The sequence below is a fragment of the Oncorhynchus tshawytscha genome, linkage group LG06 (genome assembly GCF_018296145.1).
Source record: "Oncorhynchus tshawytscha isolate Ot180627B linkage group LG06, Otsh_v2.0, whole genome shotgun sequence".
NCBI lineage: Eukaryota > Metazoa > Chordata > Actinopteri > Salmoniformes > Salmonidae > Oncorhynchus > Oncorhynchus tshawytscha.
In genome coordinates, this window is record NC_056434.1 from 42,134,569 (window position 1) to 42,161,318 (window position 26,750).

The 26,750-nt window shown below is 40.5% G+C and overlaps 1 protein-coding gene across 2 annotated transcripts in view; it reads left to right on the top strand.

The window, feature by feature from the left end:
• si:ch211-1e14.1 (UPF0606 protein KIAA1549) overlaps positions 1-26,750 on the top strand; it is an 87,594-nt gene that overhangs the window by 13,341 nt on the left and 47,503 nt on the right. The gene's annotated exons all lie outside the window — the stretch shown is intronic.

The window sequence follows — 26,750 nt, forward strand, 5'->3', positions numbered from 1 at the left end:
CAAATTGACCATGATGACTCTGGCATAATTGTTCCCCCAGACACAGCAGAGTAATTGTTCTACTTGACTTCCTTATAGGTCCTAGTTCTGCTTCTTTCTCTGTCGCTGTGAATGAAATCGGGGCTGGTGCGTTTTCCAGCAGCATCACACTATAGGCTAGAAAAAGAAAGGCAACGCTCTAAGTCCAAACTAGCCTAAGCTCTGGCTAATTATGAGTAGCGTCCATTGCCATGTGTAATGTGATGCATGCTGGATGACAATGGAGCCATTCATTATTCATTAGAGCAGGGAGCCAGAGACAGATCAATGGGCAGCAGCCATCAAAAGCCAAACACTGGGGTGCTGATGCTGTCGCCAGGCCCCGTAGCACAACCAAACAGTTTTATTGAACCACAACCCCAGTATTGCTATCTTTTTCTGCCCTTTGAAGCTGCATTCTTTGGCTTAGGGATCGCTTTTGAGGAGAGCGGTAGTCTGCTTTTGTTTGGTCAAGGACAGGTCAATGCAATGGAATGGGGTTTAGAAGTATGCTACAATTTACAAGATCATATTACAATAATCTATAAACAAATGGCATGTATTTGTAATGAATGTGAATACTGTAAGTAGGTAGGCGTCTTTGGATATTTCTGTGAAAATGTTCCCTACCTCTAAGCCTGTCACTTGCTTCCTAGTTGAAACAGTCCGTCTTATTTTATGACATTTTGTGACATTTTTTATTCGTTTTGGTGTCCAGCAGGGTTTTTTTCAGCTGTTCGCGCACACAAAAAAAATGTTCTTGAGGCAAGTAAAAGTTTGTTGGCCGACGTCTACACCCATTCATTGGTGATTGGTCAACAGTACTACTCTTAGTAGGAGTGGACAGGATTCTTCAATAAAGTGTTTGTCATTCAACGGGAGACGACTAGTTTTCATGCATATTTTTTCACTTGTGAAGTACTGCACCTAACGTCTTAATGAGATGTAAAATTGTGTGACTAAAACCTCCTCTGCAAAAGCGTCTAAATTAATTGCAGATTTGTATTTTGAGGAACTGGCTATGTTGTTGCTACAGCATCTCAACAGAAATATTGCCACTTTTTTGTGTCCTTTTCAAGCGAAGGTGTTTTAAGGGAGTGTGAGGTACAGACGTTCGCTTCGCCTAGCCCAGTTCTGCTAGGAGCAAACCGAACCTAGTATGCGGGTGCCTTTTAGTTGTGTTATGGACGGTATAACACTGCCCCTCAAGCTACAGTAAGAGCATTAAATATTGTTCTTCTCCTGGCTGCTTATTACCAGGACATTTTCAGCCATATTAGCTGCAATATAACTAGCAGTAATATAGCATAGGTCACCGTATGAAGCTGGTGTGTGAAGGTGAGCACCATTTGGCTCTGTTTGTAACAAGGTCATCTTCCTCTGCAGTTTTTCAGTCCCACAAAATGTTCACCTCTAAATTTTGTTTATTGTACTTACGATGGTTGACAGTGATCCAGGGCAATCAAGGAGTCCCAGGTGGCTGGTCTTTGGCTGGGCGTGGGCGTGTAGTAGGTTACAATGTTTTAAATGTCATGTAACAAATGAGAGGGATGTTTATCTGGGGGACTTGTTTCTATAGACGTTGGTGGGTAATATCAGTAGACCTACTGTATATGTCCAGGTCTGGACTGTGTGGTCCTAGGCCTGCTTGTGCTCATCTATGTGATTGGATCATACGCCATCGTTGATGGTCATAAAATAGTCCTTTATTGATGGTATTTGTATGAGTAAGGTCTGAATTGCCCTGGCTAGAGGTTTTTTTCAGTGACTCCATGTGCAAGGCTTTGTTTCCTGTTGTATTTCTGCTACGGAGTATTCCAAAGTGAAAGCCTCTCTCTGTGTCTCTCTCTCTCTATCTCTCAATTTCAATTCAGTTTAAGGTCTTTATTGACATGGGAAACAGATGTTAACATTGCCAAAGCAAGTGAAGTAGATAATAAACCAAAGTGGAATAAACAATACAAATTAAAAGTAAACATTGCACTCACAAAAGTTCCAAAAGAATAAAGACATTTCAAATGTCATATTATGTGCAAATAGTTAAAGTACAAAAGGGGAAGTAAATACACATAAATATGGGTTGTATTTACAATGGTGTTTGTTCTTCACTGGTTGCCCTTTTCTTGTGGTCACAGGTCACACATCTTGCCGCTGTATTTCACCCAGTAGATGTGGGAGTTCATCAAAATTGGATTTGTTTTCGAATTCTTTCAATCTGTGTCATCTGAGGGAAGTATGTGTCTCTATGGTCATACATTTGTCAGGAGGTTAGGAAGTGCAGCTCAGTTTCCACCTCATTTTGTGGGCAGTGTGCATATAGCCTTTCTTCTCTTGAGAGCCAGGTCTGCCGACGGCGGCCTTTCTCAATAGCTCTTTCTCTCTCTCTCTCTGCAGGTAAGACCATTATGTCTCAGTTTGTAATCAAACCTGATAACAAACTGACTACTCCGAATGGAAGCCTGGCTGTGTCAGTTGGATAACAGAGAGATTGTGATGTCATTAGTGTCAGTAGGGTAAAGAACAGCATTTGGGGACTCTAACTTGAGCCTTTCAAATCAGTTGAACTTAGACTTGAATAGAAATGAATAGAGGGTCTTTAGTTTTCCATTACCACAATCCTAGTTTTACGCTCCTGTTATCACACAGGCATGGAGAAATACTCAAAATAAATGTGGGTGCTTTCAATGGGGTGTGAAAAGAAAAACATCACTGTTGTGAACTTTGTCGGAGGCAAAGTTCCAAATTTGGCAGAAGGCAACACTAAGGCCATATTGCTTTGGGTGCAAATCACTCTACACTTCAACGAATGGCCACAAATTATTTATATGTTTCTCTCAGCAGATGGTACCGCTCGGTCCGGCCTCTTTTGAGGTACTGTGGGGTAAATTGTGGATTGTTGTTTTGGTTCCTCATCCACCCTGGCCTGCACCCTTAAGTAGCCAGACTCACCCAGCCACCCAACATAGCAATAAACCACCCTCTCAGGCTTATATAGCCGACTTCATTGATTAAGAATGATTTCCTTTATGAGGTCATGTGTTTTTCTGTCCCAGTAACAGTGTTTGCTTTCTTAGGAGCAGGCCTGAGAATCCCCAGTTGTATCCAGGGCCAGACTGAGGCAGATTAGAGGAGTGCAATTATTTTTTAAATAAATACAAATAAACGATTTAGGTGACAATGCACATTAATCAACATCAATATTACAATAATGCCACGTCCATGTAAATGTGCCGGGGTTAGCCAAAAGCGAATTTGCACCCATGGTCCCAATGACACAGTCCTCAGGGCTTCTCTAGTTACAAGCCTCCCTTTGCCTTCTTGTCTTTCGAAGAAAATCTGGGCCGGGTTGAGTGGAGGGGGGTGGGGAGTGGAGGGGGGTGGGGAGTGGGAGAAGACGCATGGGGAAGTTCAGTCTTCTCCAATGAATTACACGATATTCCGGCAATGGAAAAGTCTGCTTCTCTGGAGAAAACCACTGGAAAATAATGTGGTTGCTAAGTAAACTAACTCTCTCTCTCTCTCTGTCTCTCTCTGTCTGTATCTCTCTTCCTCTCTCCTGGTCTCCCTCTCACACAGACTCCCCTCCCCCTCTTCCTCTCTATGTCTTATCTTAAAATGGATTCCCAGAGGATTAAACACAAGGGCTCCATGAATATTTGATGAAATGCAGGCATGACCTCAGTCAGGTCTACACTCATGCTCCATCTGGCTGGGCAGCCCAGACGAGAGCACTTGGCTGGACTAGGGTTGCAAAGGGCAAACTTTTGAAGTTTACCAGTAAACTACCAGAATTGTGGTATCTTTCAAGGATTTGATGTAATCTATCACAAGACATCTAGTAGCCCTGTTGGGTACGTCAGATTATCACAGGTGTCTGTAACTATCTCTGGTCCATTGTGAGGCCTTATCACATACATGTATAATATGAAATAATTATGTACGTGGTGAAAAAGGCTTTTTTTCACAACTGCCACCAGTTTGATGCAAAAACATTGACAACAAGTACATACTGACACAGTCAAATAAATCAAATACACAGCTTATTTCATGCCGAAACACCAATGTTATTCACTAAGTTAATGGTTTATATTTAGAATAATGTTTTACAACTTTGTCGTTCTATTTTTATTATTTTTTTATTATCATCTTATGTCATTATTTCATATTGTATATTCATGTGATAAGACTTCATCAAGGTAATTGAAAATAATGCCATTGTTGATTAGATGCTATTTTCTCTTGTACCATCTGGCCTATCCACCAAACATCATGGACAATATGGTCACAGATGTAAAAAGAATACTATATATGAATACATTTTATAAAAGTTATTCAAGTATAAATTACCAAGATTTTCTGTTAATTACCACAATGACTGAAGATTCCGTTAACTTTGGTAAATTACTGGTAGCTTTGCATCCCTAGGTTGTACTAAAACCACTCTGTAACTGCTAAGCTACAGTATGTGGTCATCTGTCACGGACCCTAGCTAGCTGTCATTTTCGGTGATGTAATTCACCATGGCCTGTTAAACTGTTGATAGTGCCAAGCTAATTGTCATTGATAGTGTTTTATTATAGACGTTCTACTGCCAGAGGTTCTGTAAGGATAGAAATGTCCTTTTTGTCTGTGAAGGACATCACTTATTTCTACTACTCTTTTGTTGCTTCTAAAAAGGGATTTATTTAAGTGATGTTTTTTTACAACATGGACCCACATTTTTTTCATGTTATTTTCTTAAAGTAGAATAACCAGCAGTACTATTTTATCTCACTTGTTCACTCTCTTAGCTCCATAGGGAAAGACTTAAAACGGTTTTCTATTCTAATTTCTCCCTTGTCATGAGGACTTGAATCACCATACGATATTGATTTTATCGTTACATCCATAAGCTAAGCAAATGTGAGCGGTGAGTGAGCATGTGGGAAAGCAATTGATCAACGATAACGCTGATCCTATAACACGAAACTATTGACTTTTAGTGGGGGTCTGCTCAGAGCTCGGCTGTTTCTCCCTGGGATCTAGCTAGATCTAATGAAAGTCAACTAATCAAAACAATGGAATCTTTCCCACCTCAAAAGCTCCTCAGATAAAGCAAACGTGAACACAGACATGTCTTGATTGTTCTATTGCACTCTGGGTTCGCAGCCGACTGCCAGACTCAGAAGAGCCAGTCACGCGAGGGGCTCTGCTCAAAACAGAACCATGTGTGGGTTTGTAGTTAGCGTTAATACCAAAATACTTCTTTCTTCTCCCACCCTTTCCTTTTTTCAAATTGCACAACCCATTAAATTACGTATTATTTTGCTCTAAGGGGCCTGTCAAACAAAGGATATGATATCATTGGGGGGGGCTGTAATTCGGATCTCAGCTTTCCCAGCAGCTCATATAAGCTAGGGCCCTGTCTATGTCTGTGTGTGTTTCATAGCTGCTTGGCTAAAACATAATTTGTAATGTGACTCTGATCATGAAAGGTGGGGTGGGTTCTCATAAAATGACCCATATGAGTGTACTGGATGGTTCAGTGGTATTCTGCTCGGAGCTCTGTGTGTGTGTGTGTGTGTGTGTGTGTGTGTGTGTGTGTGTGTGTGTTTGTTTAGTTAGTGAGTTTTGTCATTGCCTCAAACCCAGACTCACACGGGTTGCCTTTGGCTCCGCAGTACCAGTATTCCTCTCCGAGCTACATCATGTTCTCATCAGGGAAGCCCGATGAAGACAATTCAGAGTTGTGAATGCTTCACAGATTTTGTGAAAATAGATTATTAGTCTCATCTAAATACATATGTTTCCACTCAGACTTGGCTGTAGCTATAGCATACCAGCTTTCGCAGACACCAACACTATCTCTGCTAAATGTTCTCAGCATAGGGAAGCCCGACGAAGACCTATTTAGAGTCGTGAATGCAGTTATATTTTTCAGGAAAATGGGCCTTGATCTAAAAGGTACCATTTATCTTCCTTTGCGTTTCACAAATATTGAGATGTGTTTTTTAAACTTTTTTTTATATTGTCCTGCAAATGGCAGAACAGAAAAACTCTGCATAGCTGGCAATACTGTTGCTTTTTCTATCAAGCCTACAGTGGTGGGTATGGATGTGTAGAGAGAACGGGATGGGTTGTGATCGAATCACTGAACGTCACAGACATCAAGAGATTCTGCAGACGGGCCTTATCAGGTTAGTTATATTTCGGAGCTGGGATCAGTAGGACATGTGGGAGGGGTAAATTACATTTTGTTTCGCTCGAATGATTCATATTGATTTGAGCTCAACACAGCATCTCGGTTTGTGCCCAAGACAGAAACTAGTAAATGGGAGCACTGTATGAAAATCCATCCGTGTGAAAAGTATAGCCCGCCCACTGGGCACACTACATCATGTAAGATCTTTTGTTTATTTATACAACATGTTAATGTGATATCACTGTGCTTCATCTAATAGCAGAACCAAGTGTCCTGAATTGCAGTTGAGTATAAAAGTACATGGGGAATGTGATCAATGCTGTTCGAGATTCTGCACAGATTATTACAGCAATTGTGAAGATCTCTACACTTTATATGATTACGTCAGAAGAAATGTATAGTTACAGCAACCTCAAAATGTGGCCAAGTTTGAACGTTACATTAGTTTGTAAGGCTGTTTACTGTGTTACAAAAGTCATTTTGAATTGCGTTTATTGCAACCAAATATCAACATTTTAAAGGAGATGTGTTTACTGCTTGCATAGTTCCATCTGAGCCAGTAGCTAAATCCCATTCTTTAACTTTTATTTTTGGTTGACTTGGAGACAGGACTCCAACATATAATTTGTTAACTTCTAAACAAGTTAATAGGCTATTTATTCTTTGTCAAAAGATATTGAATTGTGTTTGGTTGTCAACGCAACCAAATAGCAACATTTGAACAAGATTTATCTTCTGCTTGGATAGTTCCGTCTCTGCCACTGACTTATTCTGGCTTTAATTCCAGTTTGTCTACAAATGAATAATTGATATGCTGGATTTACATCTCAATGAAAAATGTAAGTTAAAAAATAGTACTAAATCAAACTTTAAATTAACTGTAAATAAAGTTTGATTTGATCCTATTTTTTAACTTTGATTTTAGGTTGAGATGGAGACATGAATTCAACATATCAATTATTCATTTGAATAAATACTGGAATTAAAGCCAGAATAATTAGTGGCATAGATAGTTCTATCTCATTAAAATGTTTGTATTTGGTTGTGTTGACAAGTCAATATCACTAAATATCATAACATTTGATATCAACCAGAGCTTAAAACCCTAGGCCTATTGAATTGTCTATTTTTAGTTTAATTCTGGGTTGAATTAAAACTGCTGTTGATGACTTTACAAATGCTATATGCTAAAATACACTGAACAAAATTATAAACGCAACATGCAACCATTTCTAAGATGTTACTGAGTTACAGTTCATTTAAGGAAATCAGTCAATTGAAATAAATAAATGAGGCACTAATCTATGGATTTCACATTAATACAGATATGCATTTGTTGGTCTCAGATACTTTAAAAATAAGATAGGGGCATGGATCAGAAAACCAGTCACTATTTGGTGACACTACCATTTGCCTCATTCATCGTCACACGTCTCCTTCGCATAGAGTTGATCAGTCTGTTGATTTTGGCCTGTGGAATGTTGTCCCAATCCTCTTCAATGGCTGTGCAAAGTTGCTGGACATTGGCGGGAACTGGAACACACTGTCGTAGACGTTGATCCAGAGCATCCCAAACGTGATCAATGTCGCTGGTGAGTATGCAGGCCATGGAAGAACTGGGACATTTTCAACTTCCAAGAATTATGTACAGATCCTTGCGACATGGGGCCTTGCGTTATCATGCGGAAACATGAGGTGATGATGGCGGATGAATGGCATGACATCTCTGCATTCAAATTGCCATTGATAAAATGCAATTGTGTTCATTGTCCGTAGTTTATGCCTGCCCATACCATAACCTCACCACCACCATGGGGCACTTTGTTCACAACGACAACCTTCGCGCAAAGCGCGAAGAAGCCGGATGTGGAAGTCCTGGGCTGGCATGGTTACACATGGCCTGCGGTTGTAAGGCCTGTTGGTCGTACTGCTAAATTCTTTTAAACAACATTGGAGATGGCTTATGGTAGAGAAATAACATTAAATTATCTGGCAACAGCTCTGGTGGACATTCCTGCAGTCAGCATGCCAATTGCACGCTCCCTCAAAACTTGAGATGTCTGTGGCATTGTGTTGTGACAAAACTGCACATTTTAGAGTGGCCTTTTATTGTTCCCAGCACAAGGTGCACCTGTGTAACGATCCTGCTGTTGAATCAGCTTCTTGATATGCCACACCTGTCAGGTAGATGGATTATCTTGGTTAGTGAGTATTTCTCATTTGCATTTGCATAAACAAATTTGTGAATGAAATATATAAGAAGTAAGCTTTTTTTACATGTTCTGTTTATATTTTTGGTCAGTGTAGATTTGGATAGAGTTTTGATTAATCACATGACAATGATTTTGAGATACGAAGACATTATTATAAATGAAATTAAAATGTTCCACGAAAATGTGCATGTGAAAACCATAACTGGCACGCAACACAGATCGGTAGAAATCAAATCAAATTTATTTATATAGCCCTTCGTACATCAGCTGATATCTCAAAGTGCTGTACAGAAACCCAGCCTAAAACCCCAAACAGCAAGCAATGCCGGTGTAGAAGCACGGTGGCTAGGAAAAACTCCCTAGAAAGAAACCAGGCTATGTGGGGTGGCCAGTCCTCTTCTGGCTGTGCCGGGTGGAGATTATAACAGAACATGGCCAAGATGTTCAAATGTTCATAAATGACCAGCATGGTCGAATAATAATAAGGCAGAACAGTTGAAACTGGAGCAGCAGCACGGTCAGGTGGACTGGGGACAGCAAGGAGTCATCATGTCAGGTAGTCCTGGGGCATGGTCCTTGGGCTCAGGTCCTCCGAGAGAGAGAAAGAAAGAGAGAATTAGAGAGAGCATATGTGGGGTGGCCAGTCCTCTTCTGGCTGTGCCGGGTGGAGATTATAACAGAACATGGCCAAGATGTTCAAATGTTCATAAATTACCAGCATGGTCGAATAATAATAGGGCTCAGGTCCTCAGAGAGAGAGAAAGAAAGAGAGAATGAGAGAATTAGAGAACGCACACTTAGATTCACACAGGACACCGAATAGGACAGGAGAAGTACTCCAGATATAACAAACTGACCCTAGCCCCCCGACACATAAACTACTGCAGCATAAATACTGGAGGCTGAGACAGGAGGGGTCAGGAGACACTGTGGCCCCATCCGAGGACACCTCCGGACAGGGCCAAACAGGAAGGATATAACCCCACCCACTTTGCCAAAGCACAGCCCCCACACCACTAGAGGGATATCTTCAACGACCAACTTACCATCCTGAGACAAGGCTGAGTATAGCCCACAAAGATCTCCGCCATGGCACAACCCAAGGGGGGGCACCAACCCAGACAGGATGACCACATCAGTGAATCAGCCCACTCAGGTGACGCACCCCTTCCAGGGACCCCTTCCAGAGAGCCCCAGTAAGCCAGTGACTCAGCCCCTGTAATAGGGTTAGAGGCAGAGAATCCCAGTGGAAAGAGGGGAACCGGCCAGGCAGAGACAGCAAGGGCGGGTCGTTGCTCCAGAGCCTTTCCGTTCACCTTCCCACTCCTGGGCCAGACTACACTCAATCATATGACCCACTGAAGAGATGAGTCTTCAGTAAAGACTTAAAGGTTGAGACCGAGTTTGCGTCTCTGACATGGGTAGGCAGACGGTTACATAAAAATGGAGCTCTATAGGAGAAAGCCCTGCCTCCAGCTGTTTGCTTAGAAATTCTAGGGACAATTAGGAGGCCTGCGTCTTGTGACCGTAGCGTACGTGTAGGTATGTACGGCAGTGTTACGTTCCCCAGATTATGTGTTGTAGTTTGTGTATTTGCATGTGTTTATTTCAGGAAATGGCTTCCTGAAATCCCTCAAGCAGCTGATTGGTCGACTCCAGGGCTAATTGGAGAGCTGACCCCGCCCCCTCGTCAAGACACAGCTGTCTCCAATTACCCATTCCTTCTGACACTATATAAAAGCCAGTGTTCTGTTCAGGGGGAAGATCTCTTCTTTTTGGAGGTAGAGATTTTGCTGGAGGTAGGGATTGCTGAGATTGATTGTGATAGAGGTTGATTTTGCTGGAAAGTGGTATGTTCTGTGAGTTTGTTGCTCAGATAGAGCTTATTTGACATCCTTTTGTTTCTTAGTTTGTTTGAAATTGTTTAATATTCTGTTTCATTTGTTCCCAGGGGGGAAGGGGAAGGCACCTAGGGAGTGCTTAGGCAAGAGGCCCGCGGGCATACATATACCCGTAGCATATTCGCTGTCTAGACACACTAGGTAAGACCTGGGCGGACCACCCCTTGTATTTTGGTTAGGGCACCAGGTGGTGCTAAATTAGGTAAGTAGTGGGTAGGCAGGTAAGATAGGAGAGGGGGGGGGGGCTTTGAGATTTACTTTCTTTGCTTTGGTTCCGTCCAGCCCCTTTTCCCCATATTACCGTGTAAAGGAATAAAGTCCTTGTAAACGGTACCACATTCTGCCTGTTGTCATTCTTACTTGCACCTACAGTCCATACCTTTTTCGCTTCACGGAGAGTTTAGTTGTAGCAGAGTGTTGCGTTCCCTCTTCATAGAGGCGTGCGTAACAGGCAGGACCAAATTAGAGTGATAGGTAGGTGCAAGCCCATGTAATGCTTAGCAGGTTAGCAGTAAAACCTTGAAATCAGCCCTTGCTTTAACAGGAAGCCAGTGTAGGGAGGCTAGCACTGGAGTAATATGATCAAATTTTTTGGTTCTAGTAAGGATTCTAGCAGCCGTATTTAGCACTAACTGAAGTTTATTTAGTGCTTTATCCGGGTAGCCGGAAAGTAGAGAATTGCAGTAGTCTAACCTAGAAGTGACAAAAGCATGGATTAATTTTTCTGCATTTTTGGACAGAAAGTTTCTGATTTTTGCAATGTTACGTAGATGGAAAAAAGCTGTCCTTGAAATGGTCTTGATATGTTCTTCAAGAGAGAGATCAGAGTCCAGAGTAACGCCGAGGTCCTTCAGTTTTATTTGAGACGACTGTACAACCATTAAGATTAATTGTCAGATTCAACAGAAGATCTCTTTGTTTCTTGGGACCTAGAACAAGCATCTCTGTTTTGTCCGAGTTTAAAAGTAGAAAGTTTGCAGCCATCTACTTCCTTATGTCTGAAACACATGCTTCTAGCAAGGGCAATTTTGGGGCTTCACCATGTTTCATTGAAATGTACAGCTGTGTGTCATCCGCATAGCAGTGAAAGTTAACATTATGTTTTCGAGTAACATCCCCAAGAGGTAAAATATATAGTGAAAACAATAGTGGTCCTAAAACGGAACCTTGAGGAACACCAAAATTTACAGTTGATTTGTCAGAGGACAAACCATTCAGAGACAAACTGATATCTTTCCGACAGATAAGATCTAAACCAGGCCAGAACTTGTCCGTGTAGACCAATTTGGGTTTCCAATCTCTCCAAAAGAATGTGGTGATCGATGGTATCAAAAGCAGCACTAAGGTCTAGGAGCACGAGGACAGATGCAGAGCCTCGGTCCGATGCCATTAAAATGTAATTTACCACCTTCACAAGTGCCATCTCAGTGCTATGATGGGGTCTAAAACCAGACTGAAGCATTTCGTATACATTGTTTGTCTTCAGGAAGGCAGTGAGTTGCTGCGCAACAGCCTGAATTGGGAAGATAAATGGTCATTCCACATGAGAAAGTTTGCAGATTCCTCGTGTAGCCTATTACTGGCTACTTCAGGAGAGTAACGGCAGAATCTGCGAATGCCAGTAGGAGCGGGAGGAGGATGGTCGGGACAGGTCAAGTCTTTTTCTGCAGGTTATCTTGATCTCTGGCTCCCACTTGAGTAATGTGTGTTATATTTCATCAAACAGTGAGCTTATAGCATCAGACAAACTCAATGCATATATAGTTAATTTTATTAAAACACATAGGGTATGTCTGTATATTGTTTGGTCGACCAATATTTGTTTTATTCGTGGACAGCCCTATAAAAGATTCACATGCGGGCATAAATTACTACCAAACGACAATAGGACACACAAGCGAGTATAAATGAGTCAACAGTTGAGTCATTTACTTCATGAAAGTGTAGCCTGATGTGCTCGCATCAGTGAATTCAAAGACAAATTGCGCTGCTTTCATGTGTCCTGTTTACAGCGCAGAGGAGCTTTGGTTTGTTAAAGCGTGACAATGAATACATGTAGGCTTATTACAGCAACATTTGAGCAGTAGCCTCGGCTGGCTACTCAACTACGAGACATTGCACCATACAGCAACGCTGCCTTCATCCCCACCGGTGACATGTTCTAAGTTTAAATGTTACAAGCTAGCTGCGTTGTTGTTGTTTGGAGTTATTAAACACTTTTTGATTAGGGTCACAGCATATTATGCACATCTGCAAGCACTGCAGCAAAGGCTGGACAAATACTATTTCTCTTTTCTTTTGTTTTAATATGTTAAAATGCTACATACAGCATCCTATGTACAGTTGAAGTCGGAAGTTTACGTACACTTAGGTTGGAGTCATTAAAACTCGTTTTTCAACCACTCCACAAATTTCTTGTTCACAAACTATAGTTTTGGTAAGTCGATTAGGACATCTACTCTGTGCATTGAACAAGTCATTTTTCCAACAATTGTTTACAGACAGATTATTTCACTAATAATTCACTATATCACAATTCCAGTGGATCAGAAGTTTACATACACTAAATTGACTGTGCCTTTAAACAGCTTGGAAAATTCCAGAAAATTATTTAATGGCTTTAGAAGCTTCTGATAGGCTAATTGACATAATTTGAGTCATTTGGAGGTGTACCTGTGGATGTATTTCAAAGCCTACCTTCAAACTCAGTGCGTATTTGCTTCACATCATGGGGAAATCAAAAGAAATCAGCCAAGACCTCAGAAAAAAACATTGTAGACCTCCACAAGTCTGGTTCATCCTTGGGACCAATTTCCAAATGCCTGAAGGTACCACGCTCATCTGTACAAACAATAGTACGCAAGTATAAACACCATGGGACCACGCAGCCGTCATACCGCTCAGGAAGGAGACGCGTTCTGTTTCCTAGAGAGGAATGTACTTTGGTGCGAAAAGTGCAAATCAATCCCAGAACAACAGCAAAGGACCATGTAAAGATGCTGGAGGAAACAGGTACAAAAGTATCTATATCCACAGTAAAACAAATCCTATATCGACATAACCTGAAAGGCCACTCAGCAAGGAAGAAGCCACTGTTCCAAAACCGCCATTAAAAAAAGCCAGACTACGGTTTGCAACTGCACATGGGGACAAAGATCATGCTTTTTGGAGAAATGTCCTCTGGTCTGATGAGAAAATAAAATAGAACTGTTTGGCCATAATGACCATCATTATGTTTGGAGGAAAAAGGGGGAGGCTTGCAAGCAGAAGAACACCATCCCAACCGTGAAGCACGGGGGTGGCAACATCATGTTGTGGGGGTGCATTGCTGCAGGAGGGACTGGTGCACTTCACAAAATAGATGGCATCCTGAGGCAGGAAAATTATGTGGATAAATTGATGCAACATCTCAAGACAATAGTCAGGAAGTTGAAGCTTGGTCGCAAATGGGTCTTCCAAATGGACAATGACCCCAAGCATACTTCCAAAGTTGTGGCAAAATGGCTTAAGGACAACAAAGTCAAGGTATTGGAGTGGCCAGCACAAAGCCCTGACCTCAAACCTAAAGAAAACCTGACTCCGTTACACCATCTCTGTCAAGAGGAATGGGCCAAAATTCAGCCAACTTATTGTGGGAAGCTTGTGGAAGGCTACCCAAAATGTTTGACCCAAACAATTTAAAGGCAATGCTACCAAATACTAATTGAGTGTATGTAAACTTTTGACCCACTGGGAATGTGATGAAAGAAATAAAAGCTGAAATAAATAATTCCCTCTAATATTATTCTGACATTTCACATTCTTAAAATAAATTGGTGATCCTAACTGACCTAAGGCAGGGAATTTTTACTAGGATTAAATGTCAGGAATTGTGAAAAACTGAGTTTAAATGTATTTGGCTAAGGTGTATGTAAACTTCTGACTTCAACTGTAGATGAGTGGACATTATAAAGAGCTATATTTTTCTGGATTAAACAATGGCCAGTTTGGGTCGCAGTTGTAGGCCAATGCACATTTTTTTATTTTTTTATTGACAGTCCCCGACATCGGGAGCTAGAATGACTTAAAATATGTGTATGTTTACATTGGCCTATTTTATTGCTTTCCCGCTGACACTACTACATGAATAAAATATTGCCCTCTTGCTAGATTGATGACTAAAGCCATAGCGAAACAGTGCATAACGGCTGTCAGCTCATCTGGTGTTAAAACAAACATATTAGTTTATGTCTGGCCTGCAAATTCCTTGTGTTTTTTCAATATGACATATGAACGAGTTTGACATCCCCTGTTTTAAAAGTACAAATTCAACATCTTACAAGATTTGTCTATGTTGAAATTTGGTTACCATAATCCTATGGTTGAAATGACATCCTTAAAGCAACAGTTTACTTTGATGACTCTTTCAAATCCAGTGTATTTTCCACATTCCATGTCAGAATACATTGACAAATTACATTGAAACAATGTTGAATTAAGCAATTTGTGTCCAGTCATGTCATGTGAAATTTTGTGTGACACATTGTTGTCTGTAGCCTAGCCTAAAACTAGCTTTCAAATGTCCCCTTTTAAAATACATTTCCTAAATCTGGAAATGTCTACACAAAGTTGATATTTGTTTCCATCGTCTAATCACTATGCAGTCTACTATAGCCACAGCGCCCTGGCATTAGAAAGATAATGTAGCTTTTAGTCTTTATCGCCAGTCATTTAGGTCAGGATGAGGGAAACTACAGAGCTTATGACTCCCTTTCCTGTAGAACTCTTGTGGTAGCATACCTCTGCAATGGGTCTTGATTAGGATCCTTACGCATCAGGCCAGGATCCATAGAGTTTTTCCACAGAATGTTTTTTTTTTTTACACAAAATGTGCAAGTGAAATGTGTGTACAAGGCTCACCTCAGATCTTTCGATGATGCACCCACCTCTCTCTCTCTCTCTGTCTCCCTCTTTCTCTCTCTATTTCTCTCTCCCTTTCTTTATTTCTCTCTCTCACTCTCTCTTTCGATTCAAAGGACTTTATTGGCATTGGAAACATATGTTTACCTTGCCAAAGCAAATGGAATAGACAATAAACAAAAGGGGAAACATTAGTAAACATTACACTCACAAATGTTTTCAAAGAATATAGACATTTCAGATGTTATATTAAGTATAAAAGGGAAAATAAATAAACAGATAAATGTAGGTTGTATTTACAATGCAGTTTGTGCTCCACTGGTTGCCCCTTTCTCTTGACAACAGGCCACAAATCTTGCTGCTGTGATGGCACACTGCGGTATTTAGCCTAACAGATATGGGAGTTTATCAATGTCTGATTTGTTTTCAAATTCTTTGTGGGTCTGTGTGATCTGTGGGAATTATGTGTCTCTAATATGGTCATACATTTGGCAGGAGGTTAGGAAGTGTAGCTCAGTTTCCACCTTTTTGAGGGCAGTGGGCACATTGCCTGTCATCTCTCGAGAGCCAAGTCTGCCAATGGCGGCCTCTCTCAATAGAAAGGCTATGCTCACTGAGTCTGTAGTAGAGGTTGACCGATTATGATTTTTCAATACCGATACTGATTATTGGAAGACCAAAAAAAGCCGATACCAGTTTAATTGGCCGATTTATTTATCTATTTATTTATATATATATATATATATATATATATATATATTTGTAATAATGACAATTACAACAATACTGAATGAACAATCAACCCTTTTATTTTAACTTAATATAATACATAAATAAAAATCTATTTAGTCTCAAATAAATAATGAAACATGTTCAGTTTGGTTTAAATAATGCAAAAACAAAGTGTTGGAGAAGAAAGTAAAAGTGCAATATGTGTCATGTAAAAAAGCTAACGTTTAAGTTCCTTGCTCAGAACATGAGAACATATGAAAGCTGGTGGTTCAATATTCCCAGTTCTTCAATATTCCCAGTTAAGAAGCTTTAGGTTGTAGTTATAGGAATTATGACGCGTCGACTATTTCTCTCTATACCATTTGTATTTCATATACCTTTGACTATTGGATGTTCTTATCGGCACTTTTATTTCAGTATTGCCAGCCTAATCTCGGGAGTTGATAGGCTTGAAGTCATAAGCAGCGCAGTGCATCAAGCATTGCTAAGAGCTACTGGCAAACGCAGTAAAGTGCTGTTTGAATCGATGCTTAAGAGCCTGCTGCTGCCTACCACCGCTCAGTCAGACTGCTCTATCAAATATCAAATCATAAACTTCATTATAATAAACACACATAAATACCAATCGTAGAAATTAATAATGGTCAAATCCAGAAACTATCATTTCGAAAACAAAATGTTTATTCTTTCAGTGAAATACGGAACCATTCCGTATTTTATCGAACGGTGGCCAACCTAAGTCTAGATATTGCTGTTACATTGCACAACCTTCAATGTTATGTCATAATGATGTAAAATTCTGGCAAATGAATTACGGTCTTTGTTAGGAAGAAACAGTTCGCTACGAGCCAGGCGGCCCAAACTGTTGCATATACCCTGACTCTGCTTGCACTGAACGCAAGAGAAGTGACACAATTTCCCTAGTTAATATTGTCTGCTAACATGCATTTATTTGAACTAAATATACAGGTTTAAAAAATATATACTTCTGTGTATTGATTTTAAGAAAGGCATTGATGTTTATGGTTAGGTACATTTTGTGCAACGAATGTGCTTTTTTTGCAAATGCGCTTTTGTTAAATCATCACCCGTTTGGCGAAGTAGGCTGTGATTCGACGATAAATGAACAGGCACCACATTGATTATTTGCAACGCAGGACAAGCTAGTTAACCTAGTAATATCATAAACCATGTGTAGTTAACTAGTGATTATGTGAAGATTGATTGTATTTTATAAGATAAGTTTAATCCAAGCTAGCAACTTACCTTGGCTCTTTTTGACGCTGCACTTGTGTAACAGGTGGTCAGCCTGCCACGCAGTCTCCTCATTGATTGCAATATAATCGCCATAATCGGTGTCCAAAAAGGCCAATTACCGATTGTTATGAACTTGAAATCGTCCCTAATTAATCGGCCATGATGAGTAATCAGTCGAACTCTAGTCTGTACATAGTCAATGACTTTATACATTTAGGGTCAGTCACAGTGGTCATGTATTCTGACATTGTATACTCTCTGTTTAGGGCCAGAGAGCATTCCAATGTGCTCTGTTTTTTGGTTGATTCTTTCCAGTGTGTCAATTAGTTATCTTTTTGATTTCTCATAATTGGGTTGCGTCTAAATGGGTTTCTGTCCTGCGGCTCTGGCTGTCTGAGGGGACTCTTCTCGAGGTTCATCTCTGTGCAGGGTGAGGGCTTTGTGGTGGAATGTGTGGGCATCACTTCCTTTTAGGTGGTTGTAGAATTGAACAGCTCTTTTTTGGATGCTGATAACTAGTGGGTATAGTTCTAAAGCATTGTTTGGGGTTTTTGCGTTGTAAATAAAGTATATTTTAGCAGAATTCTGCATGCAGTCTCAATTGGGTGTTTGTCCCATTTTGTGTCCCACTTTTCTCCTGCTCTCACTCTCTCTCTCTGGCTATGTGTATCTCTTGTTATGTTATTAGGATGACAAGAAATGGTAGGATCAGCCATTGGCAGCACTGATAATCCTCCTGTTGTGCAGGCCACCTGCCAGCTACTCCGATGCTCAAACTGATTGAATAATTCTGTCATATGAATGGGCCTGTGTTGCTAGTAGACGTTATGATCGTCTCAGCTACTCTTTCATCCACAAAGTCTTTAGGAGTGAGGAGGCAGACCAATATTTGTTATGAAGACAATTTGTGTCAGTATGTAGATGTTGTGTGTTGATGCAATGAGACACCTCAAGGCCCCATCATGTGCAGCTGGAATCTCATTATTAGGGGATTTTTCATGTAAGGAATGAATTAACCTCCCACCACATTAATTCAAGAATGCTGTCAGCCTTTAATGAAACCAGGGCTTATTTCAGTGTTATTTTGTTTTAATGAAGGAATAAAAAATATTATTTAGCCAAACAGTAACCATAAAGTTGTACAGTATAATAGTCCACATTCCTTGTTGTCCTTCCGTTTGAATATTATGCTAATTTAACCACAAGTTACATAAAGAAACATTGGCATAATTTGTCATATTTTGATAAAAACAGGACATTTCTTTATCAAATATTACTTTTGAGAGCATGACTAGGCCTATTTCACAAAAGAGGTGTACTTCATCAAGCCTGTCCTATGGCACACTTCTCTTGCCAGTTCACGCACTTGACATTTGTGCTACGATGATGGGATATTTGAAGGTGTCTCCGTGCGTGCGTTCCATGCCTGTTAATTTGATGAAACCCAGTGGTGCGCAAAACGCTCGTGTTTCAGCAAGCAGGTGGCAGCGGTACTCTGTCCTGTAACCCTTTGTCCAGCCGTGCCTACTGTAATGTCAACCCAAGTCACCTGTCCGTCTGCTTGCTGTTGCGTTGTCCTCGGTCAAATTACACACTGGGCACAGATGTCAGTTCAACGTCTAGTTTTGATTTACATTTGGTTGAGTTGTCAACTAATGTGAATTCAACAACCAAAACATTGCCATGTGATTGGATTTGGGTTAAAAGTTGGGTGAAGAACATACTCAATGTTGATTAATTTTACATTGGTACATTTTTACAAATACAATTACTTTTCCTAGTTGATTCAACGTCATCACATAGATTTTGGGGGTTTAAATGACATGGAAACAACGTTGATTCAACCAGTTTTTGCTCAGTGGGTAAAACCTTGCCTTGTTAATTATTAACATCAGCAAAATTGGGCATCATAATTCAGTTGTTTGCTAGGCTATTTCGGTTATTCATTAAGTCCATTTTTCTGTTAGTTTCTGTACTCTTACCACCCTCTAGTCTATTTGAAGATGGGAAATGAAACCATAGAAAAACATGTGCAGTGCCTCAGAAAGTATTCACCCTTTTGACTTAAAAAAAAACCCACAATTGTTACAGGGTGGGATTAAAATCATTTTAATTGTCTTTTTCTGTCAACAAGCTACACAAAATACTTGAGTGTTGTCTTTTTGTCAAGTCTAACATTTGTAAAAATAAAATAAATAAATAAATGTTATATATATATATATACTCATTTTGATTACATAAGTCAATGTTAGAATCACCTTTGGCAGTCATTACAGCTGTGAGTTTGTCTGGGTAAATCTCGAAGAGTTTTGCACACCTGGATTGTACAATATTAGCAGATTATGCTTTTTTTAATTCTTCAAGCTCTGTGAAGTTGGTTGTTGAACATTGCTAGAAAGATTTTAGATTTTCAAGCAGATTTAAGTGAAAACTGTAACTAGGACACTCAGGAACATTCAATGTCTTCTCGGTAAACAACTCCAGTGTATATTTGGCCTTGTTTTAGGTTTATGTCCTTCTGAAAGGTGAATTTGTCTCCCTGTGTCTGTTGGAAAGCAGACTGAGCCAGGTTTTGCTCAAGGATGTTTCTTGTGCTTAGCTCTATTCCATTTATTTTTATAACAAACATACCCATAACATGATGTAACCACCACCATGCTTGAAAATATAAAGAGTGGTACCCAGTGATGTGTTGTGTTGGATTTGTACTCCAGACATAAAGTCATTTTCTTTGCCAGATTTTTTGGTGTTTTATTGCGAATAGGATGCATGTTTTGGAATATTTGTATTCTGTACAGGCATCCTTCTTTTCACTCTGTCATCTAGGTTAGTATTGTGGAGTAACTACAATGTTGTTGAACCATCCTCATCCTCAGTTTTCTCCACAGCCATTAAACTATGTAACTGTTTTAAAGTCACCATGGTGAAATCCGGCAACTTAGTTAGGAACGACTCCTGTGTCTTTGTAGTGACTGGTTGTATTGATTCACCATCGAAAGTGTAATTAAGAACTTCACCACGCTCAAAGGGATATTCAACGTCTGCTTTAGAAGAAAAAAAAGATCTACCAATAGGTGCCCTTCTTTGTGAGGCATTGTAATACCTCCCTGGTCTTGGTGGTTGAATCTGTGTTTGAAATTTGCTGCTCGAGTGAGGGACCTTACAGATAGTTAGTTATATGTGTGGGGTACAGAGATGAGGTGGTCATTCAAAAATCATGTTAAAGACAATTATTGCACAGAGGTTCAGGTGCCACAAAAAAGGACTTAGGAAAATTGTAATTGGCTCAGAACAGGGCAGCATGGCTGGCCCTTGGATGTACTCAGAGAGCTAATATTAATAATATGCATGTCAGTCTCTCCTGGCTGAGAGTGGAGGAGAGATTGACTTCATCACTACTTTTATTTATGAGAGGTATTGACATGTTGAATGCACTGAGCTCTCTGTCTAAACTACTGGCACACAGCTCGGACACCCATGCATACCCCACAAGAGGTCTCTTCATAGTTCCCAAGTCCAGAACAGACTATGGGAGGCACACAGTACTACATAGAGCCATAACTACATAGAACTCTATTCCAAATCAAGTAACTGACGCAAAGCAGTAAAATTAGATTTAAAAAAACAGATTAAAACCTTATGGAACAGTGGGGACTGTGAAGCAACACAAACATTGGCACAGACACACACACACACACACACACGATAACATATGCACTATACATACACATGGATTTAGTCATGTAGATATGTGGTAGTGGTGGAGTAGGGGCCTGAGGGCACACAGTGTGTTGTAAAACCTGAGAAAGTATTGTAATGTTTTAAAATTGTATAAACTACCTTAATTTTGCTGGACCCCAGGAAGAGTAAAGCAGCAGCTAATGAGGATCCATAATAAATACAAATACAAAGAATCACTCTGACGTCAATGCAAATGCAATCAAAAATCACAAAACCTCATGAGAGCCTATGAGCTCATGTTGCGCAACATTTCTGTAGGCTATGCAAGTTAACCTCTGGCACCAGTGGGATGGTAGCGTCCCACCTCGACAACAGCCAGTGAAATTGCAGGGCGCCAAATTCAAAGCAACAGAAATCCCATAATTAAAATTCCTCAAACATACAAGTATTATCCACCATTTTAAAGATAAACTTCTTGTAAATCCAACCACAGTGTCCGATTTCAAAAAGACTTTACGACGAACGTACACTAAACGATTATGTTAGGTCAGTACCTAGTCACAGAAAAACACAGCCATTTTTCCAGCCAAAGAGTCACAAAAAGCAGAAATAGAGATAAAATTAATCACCAACCTTTGATGATCTTCATCTGGTGGCACTCCCAGGTCTCCATGTTAGACAATAAATGTTTGTTTTGTTCGATAATGTCCCTCTTTATAACCAAAAACCTCCTTTTTGTTCGCGCGTTTTGTCCAATAATCCGAATGCAGAAGGTGCGTGCACTAATTCCAGACGAAAGTTTTAAGAAATATATTTTTTTAAAGTTCAACAAAAGTTAGTAGAAACATGCCAAACGATGTTTATAATCAATCCTCTGGTTGTTTTTGTCATAAATAATCAATAATATTTCAACCGGACAAAAACTTTGTCAACAGGAAAGAAGAAACAAGAAAGGCGCGTTCACAATCAGAGCGCATGGCTGATGAATGGAAATTTCCACTGGCCACTGATTGAAAGTGCTGTATGTTCCTCATTTTTCAGAGTAAAAGCCTGAAACAATGCCTAAAGACTGGCCACATGTAGAGGAAGCCACAGAGCTCGTGAACTGGGTCCTAAGTCTTTGTATGGTGGATAGGCTTTCAATGGAAAAACAGCCTTTCAAAATACTTCCTGGTACTTCCTGGTTGGATTTTCCTCTGGTTTTTGCCTGCCATATCAGTTCTGTTATACTCACAGACATTATTTTAGCAGTTTTGGAAACGTTAGAGTGTTTTCTATCCAAATATACTAATTATATGCATATCTTATCTTCTGGGCCTGAGTAGCAGGCAGTTTAATTTGGGCACGCTTTTCATCCAAAATTCTGAATGCTGCCCCCTACTCTAGTGAAGTTAAGAGTTTTGATGGCCTCTATTAAAAAGAGGAGGATTCCATCGCCTTTCTATAGGCTAGGCCTACTATATTTATTTCTCAACTTTCCTAATATTAAGCACATTGCTTCACTTTACAACAGAAGTATAGCCTACCTGTCTGGCATGAAAATGAACCATGGGAAAAGCATCCTCCATTCGCTATTTAAGTGCATAGGTGCATGACAATTTTGTTTATAAATATTTTTGTTAGTGTAGGTGATGTCGGGTCCGGGTGCCACTAGTGGAGCAACCGGGGATGCCTCAGCTGTCCCATCAGGCTTCCATGCTTCAGCCGGCTTGTCAGGTTTACAAGACCTGGCTGCCCCGCCAAGTGTCCGTTGCCGAGTATACCGAGGATGCCTCAGCTAGCTCATCAAGCTCCCGTGCCTCACCCGGCTCGTCAGGCTCCAGCACCTCAGCAGAAGCGATCGGCCTGCTCCTGGTCCCCGGGATCGTCCCTCTGGTCTGCGTCATGCGCCTTGAGCCACATGTCAGGGAGGGGGTACTGTCACGTATACTCCCTCTCCGGCGAAAAGAGCACCTTGATTGAGTTCAAGTTCATCTCCACAAACAAAGTTCAGATACATCATAGCCAGTCTAGATGTCTGAGCAGCTGTGGTTATTTGGCTGGATCTCTCACTGGTTCTTGGTAGTTTGGGTTGTATGATGATGATGTGTGTGTTTTAAGAGTTTTCCTCTATCTTTCTTTTGTATAAATAGATGTCATCTGGTACTGTGGTTGTTTTGATGTGTAGAGAGCTCGTACAGAGAGCAGAGACATGGCAGGCAGTTGCTGAGTCACTCCATATGATGAGTCTGTTTGTGGCTTGTGCTGCTAGTGATGCCTAGTCAGGGTCTGAACTCTGAAGTCCCTCTAATGTTCTCTCAAGCATGACTTACACAGACAGTATAAAACATTTACAGTAGCATGGCATACTGAAGCCCATAGCCCGATCAAGCTCACTTCACTGCTTTAACACCCAACAGAATAGATGATGATCCCTGTTAAGTTTACATTAGATACGCCTATGTTACAGAAGAATTGCAGAAAGTCGGACCCTTTTTCTAACGTATTTTGCTTTCTTTAATGCGTCCTCTCAAATGAAACTGTGGACTCAACGTTTCTCTATCTCGCCCATAAAATCAATAAGATCTCTTGCGAATAAGCTATGGCTACACTTTCTGAAAGGGCATGGTTTCCAGGTGTTTGATGCCGTTCCATTCTGCTCCGTTCCGGATATTATCATGAGCCGTTCTCCCCTCAGCAGCTTCCTGTTGGTTACCTGCCATGAGTTCACCTCAGTGTAAACAAAACCTGATACTCACACACTCACAGTATTCCTCCAGAAGGTTCATGTTAACAATCTACTTTCTTCCAGATACCATCTCAGTTACCATTAGGAGACCACCTCAACTCAGCTGTCTGATCTGCCTAGTGATCTAACTGGGATGACATACAGTACACCTCTCGTCTGATGGCAGGGTAATACAGCTGTCTGATCTGCCTAGTAATCTAACTGGGATGACATACAGTACACCTCTCGTCTGATGGCAGGGTAATACAGCTGTCTGATCTGCCTAGTAATCTAACTGGGATGACATACAGTACACCTCTCGTCTGATGGCAGGGTAATACAGCTGTCTGATCTGCCTAGTGATCTAACTGGGATGACATACAGTACACCTCTCGTCTGATGGCAGGGTAATACAGCTGTCTGATCTGCCTAGTAATCTAACTGGGATGACATACAGTACACCTCTCGTCTGATGGCAGGGTAATACAGCTGTCTGATCTGCCTAGTAATCTAACTGGGATGACATACAGTACACCTCTCGTCTGATGGCAGGGTAATACAGCTGTCTGATCTGCCTAGTAATCTAACTGGGATGACATACAGTACACCTCTCGTCTGATGGCAGGGTAATACAGCTGTCTGATCTGCCTAGTAATCTAACTGGGATGACATACAGTACACCTCTCGTCTGATGGCAGGGTAATACAGCTGTCTGATCTGCCTAGTAATCTAACTGGGATGACATACAGTACACCTCTCGTCTGATGGCAGGGTAATACAGCTTTCTGGTTCTCAAAGTTCCCCGATTCAACATCACAAGCCTCTGTTTGGACTTTAAGCGTGATTCTAATGGAACATTTATAGAACACGGTTTAGAATATAAACTAGGCAAACTGATACAGCTCTTTGGAACCCGATTTGAAGGCCCACTACTATGAATTATTCAAAGTGTTGTAGCGTGGCACCCATGGCTTCCCGGCAGCTCACACACAGACCCTGCCCCGGAAACACAAGCACACGCACCCACGCACATATACACACAAAACACAGGTCACACACACACGTGTATTAGACTGTGACTTGTGTAATCATGGCAGTTCCCAATTAAATCATGCATGATGCTTAAGTTACGCAAGAAGCAAATTACTGAAGAAAGGCACTCTCTAGCACTCTCTAGTCTGGCAAGTTAGTCAGAAACATACTCACTGCATCAGCGAAGACGTATGGTCCATTACAGCACTTCAGTGCCCAACAAAACCCCACTCTACAAAATGACTAGAATTAGTCCTGTTAGGTTTGTGATGGCTTTTGAATATAATATACAATTACTTGTGATGAGGGAGAATAGGGACATACGAAGGTCAAGCACCAGAAAATGTTATGGTAACTAGCTAGTTGTTCCTACTTGTGTGCTTTGGTACGTAGCTCACTTTGGACCCTTAAACTAGAATGACCTGAGGTTTTCAGCCTGGAACATATGGTCTCCATATATCCTCATCCACACATAGCATTAATTAGGCTATACAAACAACATGTATTATCATACACACAAATTAAATGATAGTACACCATCACAAAATGTGCACTGTGAGATAGTCTGACCTGTTTATTCACTGCTGTGGATCACGCTAAAGCTGTTCCATGAGGGTTCTGTGGATATCTTTATCTGTCATTGTTGTGTGCATCCAGTCACACTGGGCTGTAACAGTGTTTTGTGGTTCTGAATAGATTTTTCCATTTTACAGCCACTTTGGCAAATGGTACTGCATTAGTTAGACTAGTGATTAGCCTGATGCCTAAGGCACTGTAGTGATTTTGTAGAAGTGCACAAACACAATGTCGCAGCCTATAAGTGGTATTGTACATTTTATGTAACGTTAGTTGGAGTCTTTTTGCACATAAACTGGCCTACTCAAATTAGGTTGACGTTAAGGTTAGGTTGACTTAAGTTGACGTTTTAGTGTGGATTTCATTACTTTTATTACGTTGCAGTTGCTAGTTAGTTACCTGTCTAAAATTGTAGCATAGTCCGAATCAGTAATGTAACTTTTGGATTACTAAAACTCAGTAACATAATCTGATTACTTTTGGATTACTTTCCCCTTAAGAGGCATTAGAAGAAGACAAAAAGGATCCATCAAACACATTTCGTATGTCATCATAGTGGTCTCTGGCTTGTGGTCAGACTCGTTCAGGTGGAACAAACTTAAACTTGCACCTTTTTTCCGATGCTGAATTGAATGTCATTGAGAAAACAGAAAGGTGTCATAATGTATTTTTTTCTCAGCACACATCCTTTCTGAATTTAAAAGTAATCCAAGAAGTAATCATTTCATTTTTTTTTTTAAGTATCTGTAATCTGATTACAATATTTTTGCTGGTAAAGTAACTGATTACAGTCACAGTTTTTTTGTAATCAGATTATATGTAATTGAGTAGGCCTACTCCCCATCCCTGACCACGACAGATGAAGAATAGGCCTCAATTTTGTACCTTTAGCATCCAATAATCATCCCATAACCTTTGCTCCAGAGGTGAGGATCAGATTAGGCCCATATGGAGCCCTCCGATGATAAATGGTAATCCTATATTATGTCCTTGGGACCATTCATGATTCTTCTCATTAATTTGTATGTTATTTATTGACAGTCACAGATCAATGTTTATTCTATGGAGAAAAGTTGCCTACTAATTAAGGCTAAAGAGCCTGGCAGAACATATTTGAGTCCTATTGATGTGATGTAGGAAATGTCTATAATTATATGCCTGTGTGGAAATACCCCCACAGCTTTTCCCCTTTGAGTCACTAGGCTAAATCGGTTGACTTTATCCAGTGTTTGATTTGATCCTGCAATTTTGTTCAACATTTATAGCCTACTTTGTTCTCTGAAGAGTGATGGATGGCTTCCTTCCTGGTCATTTCCAAAGGTTGTTGTTGCCAAAACTCACTGAGCAAGAAAATGAAATGAAACAGCTTCACTGTATATCAACAACAAGTCTTCAATGAGAATGAGATCATATTGATCTCTTACTCCATTTGAAGAGCACGCTATTTTCCACAGTACTTTATTTCAGTGCAGTCGTAGTTAGGCTACTCACAGATAACTTATCTGATCTATAATTTGCCGTTCATGTTCATGTTTGATGTTGTTTATTTTTCA